We start from the raw sequence: 8810 nt of genomic DNA, 5'->3' as shown, positions 1-8810 counted from the left end.
TCAAGGGAGGTCAGGCGAGGAGAGTCAAGAAGGGGAGATTCTCGGAGGACGCATCGCACCAAGGAAGCTGACCCCAAAGAACATTGGCATGTTCAAGGACAGAAGCTGTGTTTCGACGCAACTACTAGAGAAAGGTCCAAAAGAACTCATAATGAAATTGGGAGTAGTGCTCCAAAAAGGCTTAAATCCATCGATAGCCGAGCCCCTAGACGGACCAAGGAGGATCTGAGGAATTACCTCCAGAGAAAACAACAAGATGCCGAGGTAACTTCCCCGATCAAGCCAAGAACGCCGTTCTCGGTAGAATTCGACAAATTTGTAGCCCCGAAGAGGTTTAACATGCCGAAATTCTAGATATACAACGGTATGTCGGACCCCAACTTTCACGTCAGTTTGTACTTGAACTCGATGGCATTGTACACTGGGAACGAGTCGTTGCTCTGCAAGGTGTTCCCCTCATCCTTTGGGGAGATTACATCGGACTGGTTTCACAAGTTGCCGAAAGGAACTGTGAAAACCTGGGAAGGCCTGGCCGAGATATTTGTGGCCAGGTTCGTGACAAACAAACTACAACCATTGAGGGTGGACGCCCTGATGGCTCTGAGAATTAGCGAGGACGAAAGCCTCAGGGCCTATGCCAAAAGGTATTATGAGGTATTTAACCGAATACCAGGATGCAACCAAGAGGTGGCGGTTGTGTCATTTAAAAACGGCCTGAAAGATGATTGCCTGCTTCGAAAATCGCTGGCAAAGACACTGTCAAAAAATATGGAGGAACTTATGGCCAGGATAGAAAAATATGCCAGGGCCGAGGAGGACACGCCGAGGACAAAGGCGTCGAAACAAGAAAAGAAAAATAGCTCACCGAAGCGAGGCCGAGGTGATAATGGCTACAACAAGCAGGAGATAGGATTAAGGGCTGCACAGGCGGTCACAACTATATTCCAAATCCCAATTTACAAAGTCTTGGAGAAAATCCGAAATCAGCCCTATTACAGAGCACCAGTAAGGGCTCCTGGTGAATTTATGGGAAGAAGCCTTGGCAAGCACTGTGCTTACCACAATGAAGATGGGCATCTGACTCAGGGGTGCAGAGTTCTGAAGGCACATCTGGAAGACCTGGTAAGACAAGGTCATTTAAGGGACCTTATAGATGAGGCTAGGACAAGGGAAGAGCAAGCAAGACTGCCTCGGTACTGGTAGCCCCGCCTCCTCCAGTACAACAACAGCAGACAGGCAGACCTCGGGTGATCAATGTGATCCACTCGAAGGTCAATGAAAACGAAATACGCGGGGAGACTCAGAAGGTGAAACACATGCAGCATGTGTACCAGGTCAAACAGAAAAGACCTAGGGCAGACGAGTGCTAGGGACTAGTGGTGTTCTTTACTGAAGATGACTTAGAGATTGTGCAGCATCCACACAACGATGCCTTAGTAATATCCCTCTAGAGTGGAGAATGCCAAAGTGAAGCGCATCTTAGTTGATTAGGGCAGCTCTTGTGACATCATGTATGTCATGTGTTACCAGGAGCTTGGCCTTTACTAAGATGATCTGGAGCAGTCCAATGGCCCAATGGTTGGGTTCAATGGAACGCCGACGTGGCCCCTGGGAGCAGCAAGTTTGGAGGTGCAGGCAGGCACCAAGAAGATAAAAACAGAGTTCACCATAATCGACACCCTCTCCCCTTACAATGCTATCTTGGGAAGGCCATGACTACATGCAATGGAGGCAGTCCCCTCAACATTGCATCAGCTATTACGGTTCCCAGCAGAGCCTGGAATAAAGGAGGTCAGAGGGGAGCAGGTGCAGGCAAAGAATTGCTCTATGGCAGCAATGAAATCTATCTGCAACATACGAGAAGCAAAAAAGGCAGAGCTAGAAGACGAGAACGTGAAAGTCCTAGAGGACGTCGGAAAAGAGCCAGCTGAGAAGAGTGAGGAAGCCCTGAAGAAAATCCTTGTCCAGTAAGGGGATGAAGAACGCTTCTTCCTTCTCGGCTCGGGCTTGGCCGAGGAAGAGGAAAAAGAGCTAGAGGCATTCCTAAGAGCAAATCTGGAGGTGTTTGCATGGACACTGTACGAGATGCCTGGCATTGACCCCAAAGTCACTTGCCACAGACTGAATGTAGACAGGTCGACCAAACCCGTAATCCAACGAACGATGAGGTCGACACTAATGCATGTTGAGGCAGTAGAAGAGGAGGTGGATAGACTTCTGGAGGCCAGAGCCATTCGAGAGGTAAATTACCCGACATGGTTATCAAACACAGTGGTTGTGAAGAAAAAGAATGGTAAGTGGAGGGTCTGTGTGAACTTTACCAGCCTAAACAAGACTTGTCCCAAAAACAGTTTCCCATTACCCAAGATTGACCAGTTGGTGGATGTCACTTCAGGGCATGGAATGATGAGTTTCCTGGATGCTTACAGAGGGTGCCATCAGATAGCCATGTACCCCCATATGAGAAGAAGACTACATTTATCACCCTAAAAAGGCTGTATTGCTATAGAGTAATGCTCTTTGGATTGAAAAATGCAGGAGCAACCTACCAGAGACTGGTGACTAAGATGTTCAGACATCTAATTGGCAAAACTGTGGAGGTATACATAGATGACATGGTCGTGAAAACCAAAGAACCTGAGAGTCATCTGGAAGACCTAAAGGCAGTTTTTGACATCCTTAGAACATATCGGCTCTGACTCAATGCATCGAAGTGTGCATTTGGAGTTGGGTCTGGTAAGTTCTTGTGATACTTGGTAACTAGAAGGGGCATTGAGGCAAGCCCGAATTAGATCAAAGCCATCTTAGAGCTGAAAAGCCCAACATCACCAAAACAAGTGCAGATGTTGACTGGAAGGGCTACAGCCCTAAATAGATTTATAAGCAGAAGCTCTCACAAGTGCAAACCTTTCTTTCGCTTAGTGAAGAAAGCCACAGACTTCTTGTGAACAGAAGAGTGCGAAGCCGCCTTGGCTGACTTGAAGAAGTATTTGACCACAGCTCCAGTTCTCTTAAATCCAATATCTGTGGAGAGGAGTTGTTCTTATACTTGGCAGTTTCAGAGCATGCAGTGAGTGCAACAATAGTCAGAGAAGAAAAGGGAGAGCAAAGGACGGTTTACTACGTAAGTAAAACCCTGGCAGATACAAAAACCAGATACCTACCCTTGGAGAAGTTAACATTGGCTTTAGTAATGGCTTTCAAGAAGCTGAATCACTACTTTCAAGCCCACAAAATTGTGGTGTTAATTGAACATCCTTTGAGGTCTCTGTTATAACAAGGAGATCTGACAAGAATAATAGCCAGATGGGCAGTGGCTTTAGGCCAATATGACCTGGAATTCAGACCCAGGATAGCAATCAAAGGCCAAGTCTTAGCTGACTTTGTGGCCGAATTCACACCAGATGCCATCATACATCAGGCTTCGTTGAGCCGAGGAATACAATGTCCAAGTGAGCAAGGAAAAACCCAAAAGAGGACAGCAGAACAAAGGAAGGAAGAAAAGCTCAGGCTCCGCAGTATTTACATCGGTGACTCATTCTGACTGTTTGTTGATGGGGGTTCAAACCGACAATGAGCGGGGGCTGGAGTAGTGCTAGTATCTCCAAATGAGCAGATACCGGAATAATCCATTCATTTGGGGTTTAAGCCCTCAAACAATGAAGCAGAGTATGAAGCACTAATCGTAGGATTAAAGCTGACAGTAGCAATGGAAGCTGACGAGGTAATAGTCTTCTGTGACTTCCAGCTTATAGTCAACTAGGCAATAGGGGAATAAGCAGCCCGAGATGAAAGGATGTCGGCCTATGTAAAGGAAGTGGGCAAACTGGTAGCCTTATGTCAAAATTACCGACTATAGCAGGTTAGCCGAGATGACAATAGCCATGCCGATGCTCTGGCCAACCTGGCTAGTGCAATGAAGCCTGGAGAGACAAGGACAATAATGGTTGACTACTTGTCAGGTCCAAGCATAGAACCACTGAACACAGAGCGTGAAGCAATGTGTGTGAAGATGGGACCAAGTTGGATGGATGCAATAATAGTATTCCTTAGAGATGAGAAGCTGCCAGAAGACCGTAAAGAAGCGCACAAGATCAGACTAAAGTCGGCAAGGTTCAGTTTGACAGCAGAACGACATCTTTATAAAAGATCTTTCATTGGACCCCTTCTAAGGTGTGTGTATCCTTCACAGGTTGAAGACTTTCTGTACGAGCTACATGAAGAAGTATGTGGGAGCCACGCTAGGGACATGTCACTTGCTCATAGGGCCATTACTCAGGGGTACTGGTGGCCCTACATACAGAAAAACGTTGAAGCTTATGTCAAGAAGTATGAGAAGTGCCAAAGGTTTGCACCTTTGATACATTAACCAGCAGCAAACTTGAACCCGGTGTCCAGCCCTTGGCCATTTACCCAATGGAGCATGGATCTTGTTGGATGATTGCCTCAAGCAACTGGGCAAAAAAAGTACTTGCAAGTGGCAAGAGATTACTTTACCAAGTGGGTTGAAACTGAACCCATTGCAAAGATTCGGGACATTGATGTCAAGAACTTCATATGGAAGAACATCATCACCAGATTTGGGATCCCAAGAGCAATAATTGCAGACAATGGTACATAATTTGACAATAAGCTAATCAAGAGCTTCTATGCAAAGTACAAGATCAAGAATTACTATTTCACCCCAAGTTTTCCTCCAAGCAATGGACAAGAAGAAGCATCCAACAAAGTTATCTTGGATGGGATTACGAAGAGACTGCAAGCAACAAAGGGAAAGTGGATAAATGAATTACCCAGTGTACTTTGGGCATATCGGACTACGCCAAGAAGATCGGCTGGGGAGTCCCCATTTGCCATGGCTTATGGCACAGAAGCAGTCATTCCATTGGAGGTCGGCATCTCAGGGATCAGAACCCAGGGAGTAGAAAATGGGACCAATGAAGCATTCCTAGCTCGAGATCTGGATTTGTTAGAAGAAAAAAGAGAGAAAGCAACGATTCAGTTGGGGGCATACCAGCAGCAGCTTGTTAGGGCTTATAATAAGAAGGTGAACCCGCGAGAGTTCCAAGTCGGTGACCTCGTCCTGAGAAAGGTCGTCAGCAACAAGAAGGATCCCAGAGAAGGCAAGCTTGGCCTAAATTGGGAGGGACCCTATAGTATCATCTCGGTCTTGGGCAATGAGGCATATCGGCTTGAAGAAAGTGAAGGCAAAGAGTTGCCAAGACCCTGGAATACATGCAATATGTAAGTTTTTCTATTATTAGATTTTCTTGATTTTTAAGTTTTCTTTTGTTTTGTTATTTTCCGAAGTAATAATAAAGTTTTAGCTTGATTTTTTAACTTGTGTAGTATGATTGACCAGTCACTTGGCGATGTTTCTGATTGAAACATGATGAATAACTTAGACTTATTATATGGCAGAGTTTCTACTTGTATATAATAGAGTTGAACTAAGTTGGCGATGTTTCAACATGACGAATAACTTAGACTTATTATATGGCAATGTTTATACTTGTATATAATAGAGTTGAACTAAGTTGGCGATGTTTCTAATTGAAACATGATGAATAACTTAGACTTATTATATGGCAGAGTTTCTACTTGTATATAATAGAGTTGAATTAAGTTTGCGATGTTTCAACATGACGAATAACTTAGACTTATTATATGGTAGAGTTTATACTTGCATATAATAGAGTTGAACTAAGTTGGTGATGTTTCTGATTGAAACATGACGAATAACTTAGACTTATTATATGGCAGAGTTTCTACTTGCATATAATAGAGTTGAACTAAGTTGAATTAACTTATATCAGTTAGATTAACAGGGAGACCGAGGTTGATGACCTCGGCCATCCTCTGTTTGAATCTGATCTCGGCGACAAGATCAATGCCACATACTTAATGAGAACCCAAGTGGAACTTAGGTTCACATTAGGGGGCAGAGAGCTGGAGAATGATGCTTGGAAGTTTGAATTTACAAGCTAAAGCTGGTTTAACACTTGTTGAAATTTTAAGAAAAATTTACAAGTTAGAGTTAACCCGAGGTTATGTTAAAGGAAGATTGGTTTAACACTTGTTGAAATTTTAAGAAAAATTTACAAGTTGAAGCTAACCTGAGGTCTTGATAAGTAAAGAGTGAAGTGGCAAGTTGTAAATAACACTTGTGAAAATATTATGATAAAATATTTTCAAGTGTTAGGTCAAAATCGAGATAAACTATTAGTGGGTATAGTCGAAGTATTCCACACCGAGAAGATTACACAGTTAAGGTGTACACATATAAATTATTCTAAGTATAGAATCATACAAGACAGTAAAAGGAAGACAAACATACAATCGCATTGAAAGAATAAAGTTATACTTGCATTCAGATAAGGAAGTTCAAATACAAAAAGGCACTTCGGCCTGATATTGGAGATTACTTATAAAAGTTTACATAAACAAAGTACAAGGTACAAGAAATGAAAAAGGAAACATCAAAATAAACTACTCGGCGTCGGCGGCGGGTTATGTCTCACCCCCAGAAGATAGTTGGGAAGACTTCTCAGCAGCCTTCTCAGCCGCGAGCTCAGCATCAATCTCTTGAAGAGTTTGATCGAGGCTCTTCTCGGCGATTGGCAACTCAGAGTTTGTCTTCTGAGAGGAGGTATCCTTTGAGACCTCATCCTTCTCATCCTGAGTCAAGTCCAGGACTTACTCATTCAAAGTTAGGGACTTGGTCTCCGCAGCCTCAGCCTTCTCGGTCTCTTTGTTCTCGGCCTCCTCCTCGGACTCAACTTTGTCCTCAGACTGGCTAGGAGTGGGTGGGAACGGTAGGACAAGGCTGCTAGCATTCCTGATAGGGGAGTCTTCAGGGACAGCCAATGCCTTCAAAGCAGCTATCCAGCCAAGGGAATAGCCCTTGTTGCATGCCTGCCTGAGTTATTTCTTGTAATCCTCCTTGACGTCGACTACCCCTTCGACGTACGCCTTCTCATCAGCCGCCTTGATTTCGGCTTGTTTTGTGGCCAAAGTAGCTCGGAGCTCGGCCTGGGCTTCAGCAGTTTTCAGCTGGGCCTCATTCTTTTCGGCCTCAAGAACCTTCTTAATGGCTTCTGCAGCGTCAGCCTTTTCCTCAGCCTCGTCTTGAGCCTTCTTGGCTGCCTCGGCCTGATCTGTCAAAGTCTTCATTTTGCCCTCGGCCTTGCTAAGGGACTTGGACAAATTGGCAGCCTCCCTGGTTATGTTGGCCAACTCCTTCCTGATGGCAAAGGCTTGCATCGCGAAGGAAGTCTATGTTGGATCGCCTAGAAGAAAATGAAAGAACAAATGTTAGTAAAAATTCTCTAAATATGAAAAAACAGAAGTGGAGAGTACCAAGTGATGGGGGCTTACCTGTACGGAGCACTATAACATCAAAGCAAAATTTTCGCATTCGCTCATCTTGGCGTTACGATTGAGATCTTTGGGAAGGAGTAAGGCGGTAGAGAGGGCAACGCCGACTTCAATATCGTCGATGCTATCACCAGCCCTGACCGACTTGTCCTCGATTGTGATTGGGGGAGCCCAGGGGGCATTGGACTTCAGAGAGCCCGAGGTTGTTGCTGACTCGGACCTCGGTCTTTTTGTCCTGGTTGATTCAAAGGGTGCGGCCTCGGTAGGCCTCTTTTCGACTGCGAAGGCACTCTTTTCTGCCTCGGCAATTTTGGAGATCGGCAAGGTATCCTTAGAGTCGATCTGAGTCACTGTTGCCTTAGGCTGGGCCTTCTTTAGTCTTTTGGGCTTTACCTTTAGTTGAGACTGGGATGGAGAAGATTGAGCGTTGATAGTGTCAGGGATGTTGGCCAGAAAATCGTTTGCAACTGCTTTCTTGCGACCCATCTCGGCAGCGATTGCAATTCGGCGTCGGCATTTGCTTTGAGATGGAGGGATCATATATGGGGCCGAGGTTGATGGTCCCTCAGCTAGATCGGAAGTTGATCCCTAATCTGGCTGGGGTAATGAAGTTGCTAGCGGAGTTGTGGCGGAAGGAGGAGACTTGCTCTTCTTCTTCGGGACGTCAAGCAAAACGGATTTGTAGGTTGGGATGAAGTTAAGCAGTAAGGGAGCTCTCTGCCTCTAAACTGGTAGATCCAATAGCTTCTTGAGGTCCTTGCTAGGGAAGAAGGACTTACAGAAGTCTTTTGGCGGCTGTGGAAGAGCTGCAAGAAAAACAAACGTTAGAACATACAGAAAGAATAAGTATTAAAGACTTGAAAAATAAGTGAGTGTAATACTTGGTTCTTACCATTACCCTCTATGAATACTGTTCGGCTAAGAAGGTAGAGGTGAAGGTCCTTATCTGGAACGAACTCCCAGTTGCCTGAGACAATGAAGTAATCGTCCCTGGCTTCCTTGTTTGAGTCTGGGAGGTCGGCAATAAGTTTGTATTCTGTGGACCTCGATTTGAGGTAGTAGATGTAGCATTTTTCTAACTTAAGGCCACACATGGTATAGCAGTAATGGATATCGGCAAGGGTAACCCTAGTGTTCTCTTTTTTGGCTAAGGCTATTACACCATTAATAACTCGGTAAGAGTTGATGGCGAGCTGCATTAGGTTCAATTTGTAGTAATGGAGGACTTCTCGGAAAAGGATGTTGAGAGGGAGCGTAAGCCCACATTCTATGAAAGCTATAACTGGGAAGGGCATGGAATCGAATGCGGGCATGATGGAGTCATCCTCCTCGGCCAACCTGAGATGGACGTTAGCAGGAATGGAAAACTCCTACCTGAAGTATTCTAACTTGGTTGGGCTGTCTACCCTATACCTCCACATACTCATGATGTC

This window comes from Camellia sinensis, chromosome 10 (assembly GCF_055761805.1).
Source record: "Camellia sinensis isolate YWXY chromosome 10, ASM5576180v1, whole genome shotgun sequence".
Taxonomy (NCBI): Eukaryota; Viridiplantae; Streptophyta; class Magnoliopsida; order Ericales; family Theaceae; genus Camellia; species Camellia sinensis.
Note: the sequence above shows the minus strand (reverse complement) of the source record.